Here is a 19,149-nt window from a genome sequence, read left to right as displayed (position 1 = left end):
TAACTAGATTAAATGCTAAGATCTGTAGAATTCTCAAATCCAGTCCCATTATAGAAGGAATAGATTTGAGAGCACTATAGAAGTTTAATTTTCTATTAATCTCAGTATTAAATTAATCTGATGATACATTTTCTTAGAAATCTACATAATAATTGAATTAGTTGGAGGCTATGAAGTAACTGATGATCAATATTTTGTTAGCTTTTCTCTACTACCTTATACAGTGAAACAGATACTATTTCTAATAGCCTGATGGTTGAATTCAAGGGTTTTGTAGCTGTTAATCAGGTAAAGTTACAGGACTCAATTTCAAATGCAAAAATATACTTTGACTAGTGAAGAAAGTGAGAAAGAAAATTGTTTTCTCTTTTGGAAAAATTGGACTAAACATTCCTACATAAACATGATTTCTCTGTAGAACGAAACAAACAACAAAAAACACGGCACCAACAGATCTCTCCATAAAACCCAAAAACTTAATAACAATACTTATTGTTCACTGAGGGGGCTATCCCTTAAATAAAAAATATCTGGTGCAATCTCTCTCTCATGACTTCTTATAACTTCTTCAACCTCGCAATATTTCAGCCATATTTAATTCTCAACATTATACAGTTTTTAAAACTTAATTTTAAATAACATTAAATTGAAATTCTAACATTATACAGTTGATTGACTTAAGTAATTTTCCAGTTTAATTGTAAACAACCAAACCAAAAAAGAATTGATAATTCAATAAAACAATTAAATTACTTCTGCTCTCTTTGGGATTTTCAAAGTCACTTAATTTAATTAATTTGGCTTCTTTTTTTTTTATTGGTAAATAAAAAGTAAACTCTATTAAGCTGTCAAACATTTTCTCCATTAAAGCATTTGTAAATTCTATTTTCAACTTTTGATTCTTTTTTTTTATATAGCCTGTGTCTTTACAATTGAAAAATTCTTTTGATTTATTAGCAAGGGATTAGTAGACTCAAAGCCAATAAATTGGAGTCGTTTGTGCCCTAATTTCCATCCCTTTTGTCATTTTATCCTATCAATCAGTCGATGTAATCTGTATTTTGTGATAGAAGCGAAAAATAGTGAAATGAATTAAATTGTATTATCAATCACATCAATTTAACAATTGATTTATATGACTGATCACAAATAACCAATTTGAATTATATTTAAAAAAAATACAGTATCTAACGCTAGCATGAATTTAGTATATATGCGCGCTATCTTACATGCTTGGTTGGAAGCACAAATATTTACACTCATATGCCACAATATTTATCAGTGCCGACAGTGTTTTTAACCTCCAGCAAAGTTCTAATCAATAGTTATACATTTTCTTGGTGTTTATTCTTCCATTTTTATTACGATTGTAATATAAGTTTGTAAGTTAATCATATAAGTAAAGTTTATAAGTAAATTCTCAATGAAATACAAGTTACAAATGGGTACTTTCTCCTTACTGATAGAAAACCATAAGCTTCACACACTGATTCCATTACCTCAGTTTTGCTACATTATCTTCTCAAATCTGTCAGAGACAGGCTTATAAAGTTACCTCTCTGAATTACCTTCACTCAAAAAGCAACAATCTGCATTACACAAAGGTAGTATACTCCATCGATCATGTGCACTCTTCAATGTGGCGAGCCAGTGGTAATCCCTCCAGATAATTCACTATGCTCTTTAGATCCTTCCTGCTCCATTTCATTTGATCAATGGGACCTTGACGAATAAACAGTCTGTATAAATCTCTTCGATTGGTAGCAAGCGTTAAGTTGGCGACATCTCATGTTCATATATCCTCTTTTGATTCTAGCAGCCCAAGTACAGTAAGTATAATTTGTTTTCAAAAATAGTATTTATCAAGTGCCTGTACATATCTATTTGCACAGCGGTGGATCTGTTCTAAACAAATCGAGAGGTTAATTTGACTAGGAGCATTTTCAATTCAAGCCTGGATTACCTCCGATGCGCATTCCTTGGTTCATTGAAGTCAAACTTGTATGAAGCTTTCAATTTGTGATTATTTCCTGTCACTGTGATTTTCAATTGATAAATAGTTTTGACAACTATAAACTTCGCAAACTCCTATAATTTTAAATACATGTAATATGTGATATATGACAGAATTTAATGCACTGACGAGTGTTTTAATGCCTTTTTCTTATTTACATTCTAAAACCTATCTCCTTAGTGCCTTCTCTCTAGACTATGTTCGTACATCTACCAATAGAAACTCGATCACGGTTTGCTTAATGACTCCAAGCGATTAAAGCTACTTGATCTGAATTGATCTTCAGCACACAGTTTGCACATTTTGAGAACTTTAAAAACTTTTTAAAACAATTTTCAATTAATCAGGTTTCTGTTCCACGAATACGAATGCGAAAAGCTTTCCCAATAAAGTGTTTTAATGAATCTTTTTTATTCAGATTTTCAGTAAAGTAACATTACAGCAATATAAAGCAGTCACCTAATTGTACCAAATTGATGACGGAGAAAAATATAGTACAGAATTTGAAATACTTCTTTAAAATAACTTAAATCTTGTTCATTGTTAAGTTCGCTCGAAGAGCAATTGATTGTACAGTAACCTTCTGTATTGTGCTGCTCCCTCTGAAAAATTGAATATTTTAAAATATGAGTGCAGCGTATTTACCGAGCCTTCAGTTTTCATTTATTGGATGGAGATGGATTGTTGTCCCCAAAGCTCTTGATGTATAAATGGCATTTTTATAAATCTTTAATTTCAGTTAAAAATTAATTTCTCTAATCAAAAGATCGTAATTAAAATTGTGATGTAATTCATTGAGTCAACGAAATAATAATGTAAACAAATTTCACCCAAAATTAATAAAATATTTATATGGTATGCAATAGCTTGCCTTGCATTCATAGAGAATAAGTTACGATGTTGAAATGACAAATTACGAATCTTATTACTAGATACTCTAGTATAATCAATCTTGACGAATAACATTTCACATAAAAGTGAAAATTCTTTAGGAGGTGGTGGTAAGAATTGTCGTAGATGTCGCCTGTCACAGTCGTTTTCCTTTTTTTAAACATTTCGAATATCTATCCATCATCGGGTGAAAAAGCTGTGCTCACACTAAGAAATATGTGCTAGTGAAATTCACAAAAGAATGTTTCTCACCAAATAAAATATAAATGGTAAAAAGATTTATGGCACTATAAATTATGTAAGCTGAAAAGAATCTTCAAATGTAATATGAAATAAGGAAATAAATAAAATAGTTCAAACTGGTTTGAAATGATAATTTTATGAATAGAGTTATAATAGAAATTGCGGTATTTTTTTCCTTACAACACGTTTTGTTAGAATAAGTTTTAATACTTATCTTCTTGGTGTTATTGTAATCATACAAATTTGTAAGGTGTTTGGTCAAGAGCTAATGAGTTTCCCGTTTTTCGGAAATTTGCCTTCAAAACTTCAGTCACAATCGGTACCTTTGCAAAAAGGTTACAATTCTTTTAATCGCTGTTTTCTCCCTTCCTGAAAATAAAGTTCAGAATAAGTAAACAAAAGAATAACTTAGAGATCCTCTTATACCGTCTCATTTGGCTCAGGAGAGATATATTGTTGTTCCCTTCAATTAGTTCAGAGTTCAGATATCCCCACTGATCATTCGGAGTTATAGCTGCGTTAAAAAAGAAGAACAAAAAGAACGCAAAGTACGGTGTGAGTTTACTGAATGCAGCTCAGATCAATAATTAACGTTTTCATTCTCCATACCATTCAGTACAATGATTCAGTGAAATATGTGAACCAGATAAACCAAATTCAAAAGAAGGAAATCTGAAATTGGGCTGAGTAAAAGAAAACCAGCTTAATTAAAAAAAAAAAAAAAAGTAGTGAGGTGCACCATCTGGTCGAAGAACAAAGGTATGGGAGGTTTAACGAAAACTATAGTTCTTCAGGAAGAAGGCTGAGTTCAATCTCCAGATTCTAAAATAACTAGAAATTTCCCATGGTTCAATCGGAGTCCCCATCAATGGGGTAAGCATACGTGCAGAAAAGACTGAGTGAGATTCCAGATTACAATCAAAATCGCATCCTAGAAGCCGTCATTTACTACAACAGGATTGATTAAATCTATTTTTCATGAAAAAATTGTTTTCTATGAGTTGAATTTACAATTTAATTATATTAGAAAGGTTTTGCTGATGCCGGATTCAAGGCTGCCTAAAATTTTGGCAAAGCAAATTCATCTAGAAAAGAATATTGTGGCACAAAGAAAATTTAATGTTTACAAATTTGTCAGAAGCTTTAAAAAAAGTTTTTAGAAAAGAAATGATATATAAAGCGCAAAAATCCAGTTTTCTTGCTTTGTATAAAGATCTGAAGTTGTTCTCCCTTAGAAAGTTCTCTATGATCTCTCGGATCACAATAACTTAAGGATTATAAGAGATATATTGAAACTGCGTGGACAGTTAATTAAGCTTGATTTCATTATTTGTAGATCCGAGGAACAAACTAGTTGTTCCCTTTGTAATAGTAATGAAATGGAGGATGTTTATCACTGGGGTGAATGCACTACTTTACAGGAATGGCGTGTGAAATGGTTTGGTAAGAAGTGTCTAACACTGAATGAAGTTGAATGGTGAAAATTGGATAAACTTATTTCATTTCCATAAATATGCCTATAAATATAGAAGCCTACTTGTGCACGAGTTCAAATGTTGAACACAAAGTGAAAATTGAAAAGCGAGATATCTCACTATTATTATTACATATATTATTTGTTATTATTGTATTCACTATTATTATTGTATATATAAATATTTCTTTTAATTATTTTATTTTCAAAGGTATTTATTTTATTAAAGAGATTTGATTGATTATTTAATTCTAAAAGTTTTATTTATTTTGTTTAGATTTCATGTAAATGATGCAGTACACAATGGATGACAAACTCTGGCTGAAGATGTTATAAGCACCAAGCCAATTAGCTTTGAAATTTATTCTTTTATCTATTTATATGTTATATTTTTTGTAAATAAAGCATTTCTATTCTAGTCTACTACAAAAGGGATTAGGCTGTGAAAAGGGCTTTTCTAAAACTTTTTAGCAAGAAAATATTCTAATCTACTGGACCAAACTTCTTTTAACATCGTCTTCACCAACCTTTTCACTTTGTAGGCGCACTTCTGGGAAACTGTGATTATTTCTTAAGAACTTATTTAAATTTTTAATCATCATAAAAACAACTGGAAAACTTATTAATATTCTGTTTTACAAGTTATGTTAAATTATAAAGCCTTGACTAGAAAGATATTCATGTAAAATTCTCTGCTGCCGTCCAAAACTGATTAAATAAGTCAAGAATATAATAGAAATCTGCTATTATTCCTAACAAGAAAAGTTTTTCATTTATAATGTCTTACATGCTAGTGAATGAGGTAATTTAGGTTATGAATAATGTTAAAATAAATAACGCTTTGGTTTTCTGTGCAGAATTTTCGTTGTTTGCAATAGAGGGTTTCCAAGGTTTTTATAATGATTTTTATTTATTGATTTATACTGTTTTTTTTAATAAAAAGTTCGACTTAAATACACTTTTACATTTTGTAAACCCAACCGAGAAAGTTCTTTTTCTTTTTTAGAAACCTCTTTTTTTATTACAATTTTTATTGCTCTTCTATTTTCAATATTTGAAAGTATTTTTCTAATTTAATATTTTGCAACATTCAGAGTATACTAAGCAGTTCATTTGGTTTTGTTAACTTGTGAAAAACGTTCTGCTTGAAAACTTCTGTTTATCTGATTGGAGATTACTGGATGCACTTCATTTTAAGTTGTGGTACAATTCAAATTACTCGTACTATTAAGGAGAAGTTTTAATTTAGAATTTCAACAAATGTATCAGATAGAAAACTGAACTGTATAAATTAAATAAATGTATACGGGCTCTTATTCCCAAAAAATAAAGGGTTGTATCCAATTAGTAATCAATATTTTCTTTTAAAAATACAGCTCTATTCTACTAAAACAAAATTATTTAAATCTTAAAACTAAAATATTTTTTACTTCCGCCGTATCCGAATCATTTACATTTTAAGGCTTTTCGATAGAACTGGTTGACAGAAAATTATGTTTTTCTAAAGTTTGTTCTCCCAATTTTTGCGAATTAGAATTGTGCATTCATGTCTAGATCAGAATATTTTTCTGCAGGACTCGACATGTGCTGATTTTGGTTAATTTTCTTTGCGCTATATTGTTTTGGGTGTCTTAGAAAGGAATTGATCCTAAGAACGATTAAAAAAAAAACTAATAATCTAATTCGAATACGTTTATTAAGAACATATGTTTAATCAAGGACAGTATATGCCCTATCGGATGCTTCTTTAGGATAGAATTCTATAAAAGTAGTTTATTTTATTGAGTTTAAAGCAAAAGAAACCCTGTAAACAGTTTAACCATTTGTGTAGATTAATTTTAGAACTGAATTTCTTTCAAATTATTTATACGAGGGGGTACCCAAAAATAACCGGAATTGCGTTGCCGCGCATGGAGCTTATGTAGTACGTATTTCTGCCGCTAGACGTGTATAGCGCAATTCCTTGCCAGTTCAGTCCTGCCTGTGTTGTCTGCCTGGCTTGTTCTGTTCATCTGCAGTGATTGTTTTTACCAGCGCTGTTTTGTTCTTTTTTCGTTTTTTATTTATGATGGCAAGTTTAAGTGAACAACGTGCAGCTCTGAAATTTTGTTTTCTACTCGGCAAAAATGCTGCTGAAAGTGTTTTAATGTTGAAAACAGCTTACAAAGATGACGCTATGGGAAAAACTCAAGTATACGAGTGGTTTACTCGGTTTAAAAATGGCGACATGTCGATTGATGACAAACCTCGTTCTGGACGTCCATCAACTGCCCGAATCGACGAAAATGTTGAAAAAATTCGAGAGCTGGTGTTCACAGACCGTCGACAGACAATTGATCAACTGTCAGAGAGTAGTGGGTTATCTTGGAGCTCGGTTCAGCGAATTTTAACGGAAGATTTGGGGATGAAAAGGGTTGCTGCCAAGTTTGTTCCTCGAGTTCTGACTGACAATCAAAAAGAACATCGAGTTGAAACATGTCGTGCTTGAAACTGATCCAGACTTTCTGTCAAAGGTCATTACTGGTGATGAGTCATAGTGCTATGGTTATGACCCAGAAACAAAGCAACAGTCGAGCCAATGGAAGACGTCATCTTCACCCCGACCAAAAAAATGTCGTCAAGTCAAGTCAAACATCAAAACAATGCTGATTTGCTTTTTTGATGCCAAAGGCGTAGTCCATTCAGAGTTTGTCCCCCCAGGTCAGACCGTCAATCAAACCTTGTATTTGGAAGTTTTGAAAAGATTGCGCAATAGTGTTCGCCAAAAAAGACCCGATTTGTGGCAAACAGGAGACTGGTTCTTCCACCACGACAATGCACCTGCACACACAGCCATCTCTGTTACACAGTTTTTGGCTAAAAATGGCATGGTTCCGCTGCCCCACGCACCTTACTCGCCTGACCTGGCTCCGTGCGACTTTTTCTTATTTCCTCGCATGAAAAAGGGCATGAAAGGTCACCGATTTGACAACATTGAAGAGGTCAAGAAAAAAACGAAGAAGGAGCTGTCAGCCATTTCTAAAGATGACTACAAAAAATGTTTCGAACAGTGGAAGCACCGGTGGGACAAATGTATTAGTTGTAATGGAGAGTATTTTGAAGGGGATAAGGTTGTTCTGTAAAAAATTTGTAAATAAATAGCTTTTAAAAAATAATTCCGGTTTTTTTTGGGTACCCCCTCGTAGTACTTATTCAGTTTGTTATTCTTTAAAAAAAAAAAAAAAATGAACCACACTGTAAATAAATACAAGTCAAGTACAGTTCGTAAGTTGTTTTGAATAGTTCTGTACTTGGATATGAGAAGTAAGTGGCAAAAAGCAAAATTGTTGGAAAACAACTAGTCTGACGTTCTTTAAACATAAATTTTAGTTAATTTATTGGACTATTTTCATACTTGTTTTTTTGTTGATTACTGTAATTGATTCAATTACTGATTGTAATCTAATTTCAATGAAAACTGATAATACGCTCCTTGATAATGATAATTAATATTAAGTTCTTTAGTTTTCTTTATGTTTTACTAGTAAGTAACTTCTCTTAATATCTTAAGTTAATCTTTATATTGCAATATCTTAATCTTTTAAATTATCTTCTCTTTAGGGAACTAGGTGATCAATAAAACCTATACCAGCAAAATTTGGGTTTTGGCCCAAAGTATCTGCATACTCAGGGGTTTTCATAGAGTGTTGAAGAGAGATGGATGCAAAAGCCTCTCTCTTTCAGCAAACTTTACGGATAAAAGTGTTCTTTGTGCTGGCAGTATCTCTTAATCTTCTCTCTTAAAGTCTATTTCCTTTCATTTTAGCGCAACGCTGCTATTCACATAAATAAATATAGATCAATTTCATTAAAGTTAAAATCACACTAAAGAAACTTACTTTAAAAAAAAAAAAAGCTGTATAGCAGAATAATTATTTATTTCAATTAAACGTATTGGATAGTTTAATGTACGCTTTATTAATTTAAACTGAGAAAGATAATCTCCTTTTGTACTCATATAGAAACACTTCTATTACTTACATTTTCCTCTAGAATGCATTTTTTTTAATTCTGCAACTTTCAATTTAGCTAAAGCTATAGTTTCTCTTCTTGTGCTGTCTCTCCTAGCAGCTAATAACATGTAGCGACACACTCAAGTGCGGCACACTATACAATTTCACCAAACTACAATGTGTACACCATAAAAAGAAACTTTTATATTAACTTTGTTACAAAGTAGTATATTGTGTAGCCATTAGCTATAGAAAATAAAAAGTTAAACAAAATAATAAACAAATTGATATGATGCAATATTTCAATTTAGAATTCTAACTGCACGGAAAAAGTCGCTTTCGAAATGCAGCTTTGCTATAATATTGTGCTATTTCCTTCAATGATCTTGTTTTTCTGCTCACTTTCAGCGACCGTAGCTTCTCCCGAGCACTATTATTAAAGGCGTAACAGGCTTTTAAAACTTTTTTCATGTAGTAACAGCAACAACTACCTTCCTGTTCTAGTACAGCTTTCTCATTTTTATCCTGCATTTATTTGTAAAGATGCATCTTGGGTAAACACTTAAATAGAGCCGAAATTCAGGTAAGATCCTGAACAGCACGATGGTTCAATTTCTAGGAAGATGCTTGGAGATCTCTTCCATAAAATTAGTAACCGCACTAAGGTCTTTCTTGGTTTTGTAAGTGGCCATTCAGAATGTTGTGGCAATTAGATTGCTTAGCTCGTGAGGGTTATGTTAAGATGGCCTGGGGTGCGTTCCACTTGGCGACCACAACGTCCAAAACATACTTTCAGGCGTTCCACTTGGCGACCGCGGTCGTTGTGGTCGTGGCGAAAACGTCACTAATGACGTCATTATTTTCGCCCACACAACGACCACAACGCCCCACCTTAAAAGCTGGGTCGAAGTGGGCTTTCAGAGTTGGCGCAATTTTTAAAACAAAATATGGCGACCGAAAAAATTATCTCATGTAAATGAAAGTATTATTTCATGTAAATAATAGAATGTGTTTCTCGAAAGTCGACAAAAAATAAATAAATAAATAATTACTTATCCCTTTACATACTAAATCACTGAATAACACAAAATCATTTACCTGAAATAACTTTTAAATTCTTCATTTGAATAAAGATCAATTACTCTGATAGCTAATAATACGTGGCCTAAGTTTTCGCTTTTTATCATTGCGATTTTGTAAAATTGCATTCCACTCTTCATCGGAACTAGATAAAGAACTTTCTAAAGCATTATTAATAAATATCCAACTGTTGCCACAAAAGACACTTTAATTTTATTTAAACGTAAATTTTATAAATACTCCAAAATGCAATATAAAAAATTGAATTATATATATTCTTTTAATATAAGTCAACTTTACCAATAATTAATAAAGTTTATTATAACTGCTTATAAATGGGGTTTAAATTAATAAATAACCTCTTCAAGCTTCTAACTTATTTTCGAAGCCGCCATATGTAATGTTTACATGAACGGTTAAAACGCCCACAGTCCGTTCCACTTGGGTTTTCGATCGCAACGCCCACAAGCAAGTGGAACGGCCAAAATCGCGGTCGTGGTCGTGGTCGTTGTGGTCGCCAAGTGGAAGGCACTCCTGGTAAAATTCTGCTAAAGGCAGCCATCAAAGAAAGTATGTCTACAACAGCAAGACGTCGGAATGTTTTTTTAAAGATAACGTTGCCGTCAGAAACAATTGAAAAAAATTTATTGTTAGCTACTCCCGAAATGTATCAAATTATAATTTTAATAAAACTCGCCGGCATTCAGATGGACGTTGGTCTTGTGCATCGCCATCGGTCTTCAAAACTCTTAGCCAGTTTAGTTTTGACAGTAAGAAAAGGAAATGAAGCTGCACTTACGTTTCAGTGGATGTACTTACTTGGCTCAGTGTTGTGCTTCATCGAAAAAGAAAAACTTATACTTTCTTACTTTACCCAAAGCAGTTGCTTTCTGAGTCAATGATTATAGATGAAAGTGCAAAACGGTCGGGGATACAAAAAAGAAAAAAAATGCTCGCTAGGAGGAATGAAATCAGCATTATTAGAAGTATACTCTACTAAAAATTAAAGGAGAGTCAGAATATTTCAGCACTTGGTTGAGTTGTACTTTAATACATAAAAGTCTGACAAAATCAAGATATATCACTTCCCATATTTAATAAAATAGCCGTCCATCTAATGAACTGAAATTATCTTGTTTGTTTTTACTTCAAGTTTGGCTTGAAATATTAAAAAACTAACAAGATTAAATATCCAACAAGACTAGTTGGACTTCTTTATTTTAATCAACAAATCATTAAATTTGCATGTGCTTTGTTTATGAAACATAAAGTTGGTGTTTGAAATTAGTGAGAATAAAAATAAGAACCTGCAATCATTCATGATTAAATTTTAGACCAGGCGTTTGCAGATTGGTGCCGGTGGAGAAAGATTTGTTCAAGTAGTCATGAATGAAAATTAGGACAACCAGAACGCGCACCTGTAGTTGGAAGTTTATTACTTATTGATTACAAAGCAGATGCAAATGGTGGGTTTCCCTCCATTGTGATTGAATTCTGTTAGAGAAAATTTCGTCCTTTGGAAGTTTCTCCTACTTTATACCTCTCTTTCTCTGAGAATAAGTGTGCTCTTTAAACTTCGTATATTAACTACATATTTGTTGGTGAAGATTAAGTTAAGCTTTAAGCTTTCCTCTAGCGTGTCATTACTGTAATTGTACATTTCTATCACCTGTAAAATATTTATGAGATTGAAATGCATAACCAAAATGTTTAAATTTATAAAAATATCTGATCGGGAAGTTCAAAATTCTGTAATTTTGTAGGATGATATAATTTCTCATGAAATATTGATTTTAGAACATTCTGAGGAAGATGGACGTCACACATTCTTCAATACTATCGTTTATTTTCGATGAATTTCTATTGTATCCTTTTTTTTTGCGTAAGAATTCTAAAATTCAAGAAAATTTAATGATGTAAATTGCGTTAAGGTCTTGTAAATGTTCTCAACAGATTTTGTAAATTGTTTTGTTTCATGTAAGAGCAGTATTAAAAATGAAATAGCTGTCTATCGAGAGATAAATTGCTTTAAACACAATTTGGTACTGCAAGTAAATTTAGTTAAATAATAAATATTACTACAATGAATACTGTCCGAAAATGTTAACTAGTGAAAAATATCACATTGAAATCTTATAAAATCTTTAAGAAATCTTAATCCAAAAAATAAAAAATAAATAAATACAATGAAAAATTTACTTCTACTTCTACTGTGCCTAGTGCTTTATCTAGGTATTCTATGTATAAAACTAAAAAGTACGAATTCTAGGCGAATGTCTACTATAAATCGAGTGTTTCCAACGTTTCCAAGCTTCTCAATAGCAACAGCTTGAACACTATTACGAACACTAACTAGGATAAAGTGTACCTGTCTTAATGATACAATGAGGCTATCCGTTTACACAGTTTGTTACAACTTATTGCCGATTCAGCGCGCACATTCCTTGCCATTCACAAGACAATTCAACTTTAGTCCCACGCCCCATATTTCAATAAGATAAATTCCTTATACCAACTTTCTGAATTCCAAAAATGAGGCTAAATTAACCTCATTCTGAATGTTAAAATAACTTGTTTTACAATTCACTGTAGGATTTTTTTATTTAAAAAAATCAACTATTAAGGTATTTTATTGACAGCAATTGTAATAGTAATTATAAGTTGTGACCAATTGAAGTTGTTGACGTAAATGGAGAAGTCATCCATTGATGACGCTAATTGAATAATAATTCGCAACAAAATCAAACTTATTGTAACGCAACCTAAAGTTTTATTGTTAACTGCAACAACTACTGTTGGATTTGTTTACAAATTATGTGAGAGAGAATGCAATTAATTGAACCATTTTTATTCAAATAAGAAAACTAGATCATGTGTAAGAATAGATTTGGTTAATTATGGCTGGCGGTGCTCTTAAATACGAGGGTGTGAATAAACTAATGGTTCCTTTGATTTATCGAACAAAAAAAAAAGGTTCTGTTTAAGGTACCCACAAATAAAGGGAAGGTTAGCAATTGATACAGCATCACCAAATAGTACCAATATGAGGTAAGGTGGCATCTCTTTCGTACTGTTGACTTCCTCTCCATAATCAAGATGAAAGAGCCTGGAGAATGTCTTTTCTATACAACTTGTTAGCGTTGGTTCTCTAGAAGACGAAACCTAAACTGTTTGATCTGCCACAATGACTCATTCTTATTCAAAGGTTGAAGTGCCTCATTTTTTTTTTTACCTTGTACTGTCTCTGGCAATGTTCAGTTTTCAAGGTAGCTCTGAGAGCAGCTAGTTTGTTTGTAAGATCACTGGAATAAATGCTGGAGACTTCGGAAAATAATTGTTCCCATGTCAGTCAGTATCATTTATGCAGTCGTGCCTTTTTTGAAATTATATAAACATCTTTCGAGGTTCGTCAAGGCTTCTTGAAACATCGCACCTGCTTTCATTGTTCATGACCGTTCACACTTAAAGTGTGTATCATTACTAAGGGGCTTTAACTTGCATTATTTGTTCCTGTGTTAAAATTTGAAAGCCATTATAATTGAATAACAGCTAATTTTCAACTCCAGTTTTGTTAACAGAAGAATTGTTCAGAATGTCTACCACAAGAATGTAAACTCACAGCCGGAAAATTAACTTTTCGCTTCGCTACCTTCAAATGAAAGAAATATGTATTTACAGAACTGTATATTTTATAAATAACTAGACTTTCATTTAAGTTTTAACGAGGAAAGCCACTAGAGAATATTGTATTTAATGTTAAAATGCGCAGCGCTCTTAAATAATGTTTTTGAAACTTTTGGAAGAAGAAGGTAGGAGGAGAAAAGAACAAAAATAAATAAATAATTAAGTAGATCTAGGTATATTTGGAAAAGGACAAATGAAAGATAGATAACCTAAAAGATCTGTAAATAATTGTGATTTATTTTTACCCCTTGATAGCGCCTACTTTAAATATCATATTAAAGCAATCTAGGAGAATGCAAAAAGACAAAAGTAAAAAAAGTGTATTTCGCAAAGGTAAACTTATCGCCACTTGGTAATTTAAAAATGAAATTAAATTCGTAAATCAAACTAGCCAGATTGTTTCGGCATTTTATGAACTTTTTTCTAGCAGACATTTATTTATTTTGCACATACCATGTGTGAGAGATTGAATTATTGTCCAATATGTAGTTGAGCGGCCCTCTGGACTAACGAGTGCAGCGTAAAGTTGCTGTAAAAAGTGGCTCCATCGAGTTATATGATATCTAAACACTGTGTGTAGTACTTTTAGTCTTCAATAAGCCATTCATCATAATTTTAGCTAGAATATAAGTTGCAAAATATTATTTGTTTATTGGTGCCAGTGTTTGGAGGTAGAGGGAGCTGGGGTTGCCGTAGAATTATGTAATTAGTCTAGCAGCAAGAGAGATGGTGCTCATCTCTCATTCTATCACATCATGGCCATTGCTAAGGTGATAAATAATTAAAAGCCAATAATTTCGCACATGTCTGCCACTTTGTTTATGAAGATACATTTTTTAAATATTAAAATTGTCTTCAAATATACAGGGTGATCCATTTAAAACGCACCAATCGCGTTTGGGGTTTCATAAGGGCCACTGGTTTTGACAATCAAAGACAATCACTGCTTTTAAGATCAAAGTTACAATTTTATCTATTCGTGAACGGTTTTCAATATTAATTTTCCACCAGAAATACACGTTTTAGGAGGTCCTCTGACTGCGAAAAATGTTATTGGTGACTCAAAGTAAAAAAATAAAAATAATTGAAGATTTTAAAACATGTGGTATAGCGTAATGGTTGTGGGTGAATCAGGATAAATTTGTTTTATCATCAAATAAAAGCAATCATCACACTGTGTTAATGTACCCCGTATGCAAGACTTCTTGACCTATGATTTTACAGTGTATTATGTAGTTTTCACAATCATAAACCAGTGGCCCTTATGAAACCCCAATCGGGTTTTTGGCCGTAACTCCGCCTAAAATAAAGATACAGCATCGGGGGTGGAAAATTTTAAAGCTAAAAATTAAAAAAAAACATATAGTTTACTGCGTGGGTTGTTTCGGAATTCCGCTTTCCTAAAAAGTTATTAGCGATTGGTGCGTTTTAAATGGATCACCTTGTATATCTCATTTGATATTTTAGCTCAATGTTTACCAAGTATAATACTTAAAAGTTCTTATTTTTGTTTGATTTAAACTTCAACCCATGACGCTAGGTAATAATTTCTACATAGAAATGTTTACTTCTCAAGAACCCAGCTTCTGGTTCAAATGTCTACAGAGTGTGTACTTACCACTTGTGGCAGAAGCTTGTGGAAGTCTAATTTCTTTATAAGTACCAGTAGAACCATTATCTGAAATCTTAATTGTTAACATTAGAACGGAAATACAAGCATTCTATGGCAACTGAATCATTTAGTATCGTAGGATCTCACAACGCGTAAAATTAGCGTTTTAAGTTCAGCTGAACGAGTTCAAATTGATGATTTACTGATGAATACAATACATTTCTACCCCCTAAAGTTCAAGAATCCATCATCATTTGAAAAGATTGTTGTAATTTTCTTTTAACCTCTCATTAAAACTGTCCGGTAGGACAGTTGTATAAGGGTTGATCATCAAAAACTGCACGAAAAAGCGTAACGTTGAAAAACACCCAACTTTAGCAATTTTTTTCTCTCTTTCTATAAAAGATAAAATTCCCAAATTTTCTTTAAAATATAGGGCAAATCCTCCTTTATAACTGTAATTTTTTTGCAACAACCCAGATCTAATAGGTTTAGAGAAAAAAGTTGCCGAAAATGAGCAAAAACCGCTTTTTCAAAAAATGTTCTTGTTCTTGTTCTTGTTGTTACCTTTTTTGTAAACAACGTAGCGCCTAAACGCGTGAACCGATTTTCATGAATGAGATGTCATTCGATACGGAATTTTATGTAGATGTGCCTTTTGGGGGTCTCGACTCTGTACATCGAATGGGAGAGGAGTTAGCCCCCTTAATGTAAGGCCCCCTCCAAAATTATTATTACTAATTACTCTGTAAATCTTGGCCCGATTTTGATAAAATTTGGTAGGATGATAGGGTTAGGGCTCCCCTACGTAAATTTAAAATTTAAATCACGGAGGATTTAAAACAGTATTTCAGTCTTGAATTCGTCTTACCGAAATATTCGTGAGCACAAATAACACACAGTTAATAATAAGTAGATTATTCAACATTATTTATTCATTTCTCAATTGTAATTTAATTTAGTCCCCCTAATTTTACTTATAGCAAAATACTGGAATAATTAGCTGTCCAAAAAATATGCATATCTTATTTATTTTATATTACATATATACAACATTGTGGGAAAAACACCTACATTGAGAATAACAATTACTTCAATGGAAGAATGAACTTAAGCCGACGATTTTTATTTAAAAATAAAAATAAATAAATAGATGAAGATGGCCAGCATAAGGGTCTGTGACATCTAATAAATTCTTTGAAAATAATAATGAAAATTAATGCGGTAAAATTACTTAAATAATATCAATGAAGTATTAATGAAATGTTGGGTACTTACTGATTTGTGTACCTTTTGGCGTTTAATCAACCCTTATACTTAACTTTTTAAACTGTAAGTTTTTGTTAAGGAGTTAATAACAGATTACTTTAATTTGAGTAATTTATTAAAAGCTCAATTTGTAAAATGTCAAAGTAAAGTAATGCCTGCTATTTCAGGCGGGCTTTACGTCCAACTAGCAATCAGCTGTCCTGTAAGGAGAGAAATGGTTTTCATTTTTTAATATAAATTTCTTCTTATAATAGTAAATAAATCTAAAAGCGAGACTAGGCAATCGAATCCAGAAACAGTACACATCTCAGCTTTACGTTCAGCATCTCTAACCGCTCGGCAATTGTGAAAAATTACATTATAAAGAAGAAAACAAATAATTACTTTTTCTAGAATCTTTTCTAAATCCAGAAAATAATATAAAGTGAAAACATGATTCAGGTAAACATTATTTTTGATCAGTTTTAGCGGCGATATATCCCGGTTACCTTTTAAAGACAATATTACTTAATAGCTAAGTTAATTGAGACGGCCAAAGCTCCTTTAATAAAGAGAAACGACCATTAAGGTATTTGAACAACATTCTAGCAGGTACCTTAAGTCAATCCATTAAATTAACTACAGCCAGCAAACAAACTCTGGACAAAGTATTTTTAAAAAAATAAATAAATAAATAACTGTAAATGTAAATAATTTTTTTGTTAACCATATTTCTTTTGTAAAAAAACAAATTATTAAATCTGTGTTCTTGTTTCCAGTTCTTTTACGTTTTAAATCAATTCTTCACAATATTTTAGTTGACTTTGTTTCTCATTTTTCTGGTTTATTTATTATTTATTACACTTCACATGTCACAACTTTTCGTTATGCATTTTCAATAGAGTTTCTGCAATTCTAGTATTAGATTATTGTTTACGTGAAATTTTAATCTGTTTTGTGACATAAGTTAGTCTCTTGACTTTTTCTTCAAATGTGGAACAATTTTTTGTATTATATTTCTGTCAGTTATTTATTCTTACGAGGAACTTTGAGACTAGTAAAAAGAGATAGATATATTTTATCCAATATTTTAGATTACAAAACTATTTCTGTTCTTTAAAAATAATAATAATAATAATAAATAAAACGTTTTTAGCCTCTCGCTTTCAATACTACGTCATTATTAGTTATATCATAACATACATCCTGTTTAGATTAACGTAACTCAGAGATCAGGGAACTGAACTACTGGTAACATTACCTTTACCATCATAGACTATTCATTGTCTTGAAGTGCAATACGAGAGTGAGCCAAAATGTTGAATGGTCCAAGGAGAAGCGCCTTTGTCTCTAAGGGTACGTTCACAACGGAGCTGTGAGTATAGATGATAGCAGAGATGATAACTGATAGAGTAAAATATAATCGCTGATTAGTGTGCACAACGGAGCTGTGATACATGCAACATGTCGAGTAGTGAAGAAGAGTTTTTATTGTTCACCAGCAACGAAATGGTATATTTAAAAAAAAAAAGATGTAGAAAATATCATGTACATACCATAAATAAAAAAACGAAGTACTTTGGGCGAATTTCACTATTTATATAAGGAACTTAGAAATTATCCGGATCATTTTTTTTGAATATGTGAGGATGGGTCCAACCACATTTGACTAAATTTTAGAAAAAAATAAGGTCAAAATTAAGAAAACGTAGGAAAAATTGTCATGGAAATCCTATAACTAGAGAAGAAAAACTAGTGATAACTCTGAGGTAAGGTTATATTGAGGAAAAACAAATAAATACACATAAAAATAAATGTAAGCACGATTTAAAAAACAAAATATTGTTTAAAAGTAAATAATAAAATAATAACCAAAAATAATGAGTAAAGACAGCACTAATTAATTTTTCTACCTCCATTTTGAAGCTCCGATACTGGAGTTCAGCTAGCAGAAAAATGAAAAATTCAATTCTATCATCTATGCTCGTTTATAGCAGCGAGTATGAGTCACTAGTCGAAGCTTCGTTGTGCACGCTCACATAAGAATGTACTAGGTTATTCTATAAGCGCTGATGCATCACTGCTATCATCTCCGCTATCATCTATGCTCACAGCTCCGTTGTGAACGTACCCTAAGTCTTTGGCTATGCCAGATCTCCGAATCATCCCCTCCTGGACCTTGTTTTGTCAATGAGAGTATAGAACTGAAAGTAACTAACTAAACAGTATATCCTTTACATGTTTGACGTCATAGCATGTTTGTGTTTCCAACTAAACAATATAACTTCTGATGCAGAAATAGATCTGTTTTATTATGCTACAAATTGAGAAGAATTTTTTTGGCTAGTATACTGGAAACTGAATACTATAAATGTACAGTTATAAGAGTAGAGTTTGTACTTAAAGACGAACGAGAATATCTTAAGATCTACACAGTAAAATGTGTAAACCAAAAATTACTGTACAAAATAGGAATAACTTCATTAGTATAATTGTGGCAAACTTGTTCCACAACTTGAGTCTTTCTTCTAAGCTTAGGTACAACATTTTTTTATGTAATTAGCCTATATTTATATCTCACCTCTCGAATCTGTATACCTAATAATAATTTCTCTTTACAGCATCCTGCATTAAGCACGCTTCATCACCCACATTAATCCTCTTCAATGTTAATTTAGCCTGAATTGCCAAACACTTCTAACATCATGAAGTTTAACATTAAAAATAATAATTTCTCTATTAGATAAACTGAGATTTAGTTAGTACACCCTTCTATCCTTTAATTATTACCTATTTTTATCGTACTTTAGAATTTATTTATAAATCATTTGATGATTAAATTGGCACTTTTAATGAGATGCTTTGAAATGTTCTGTTTTACTTGCAAATTGATTTAAAATCATTCGAAAAA

General features: G+C 31.9%; 1 protein-coding gene across 1 annotated transcript in view; it reads left to right on the top strand.

Moving 5' to 3' along the window:
• The window catches only part of LOC141452675 (neuropeptide F receptor-like), a 290,310-nt gene that overhangs the window by 259,060 nt on the left and 12,101 nt on the right, over positions 1-19,149 (top strand). The window lies entirely within an intron of this gene.

This window comes from Rhodnius prolixus, unplaced genomic scaffold (genome assembly GCF_049639745.1).
Source record: "Rhodnius prolixus isolate KJV_2025 unplaced genomic scaffold, Rpr scaffold_3, whole genome shotgun sequence".
NCBI classification, from domain to species: Eukaryota; Metazoa; Arthropoda; class Insecta; order Hemiptera; family Reduviidae; genus Rhodnius; species Rhodnius prolixus.
Note: the sequence above shows the minus strand (reverse complement) of the source record. Positions and strands in the feature narration are given on the sequence as shown.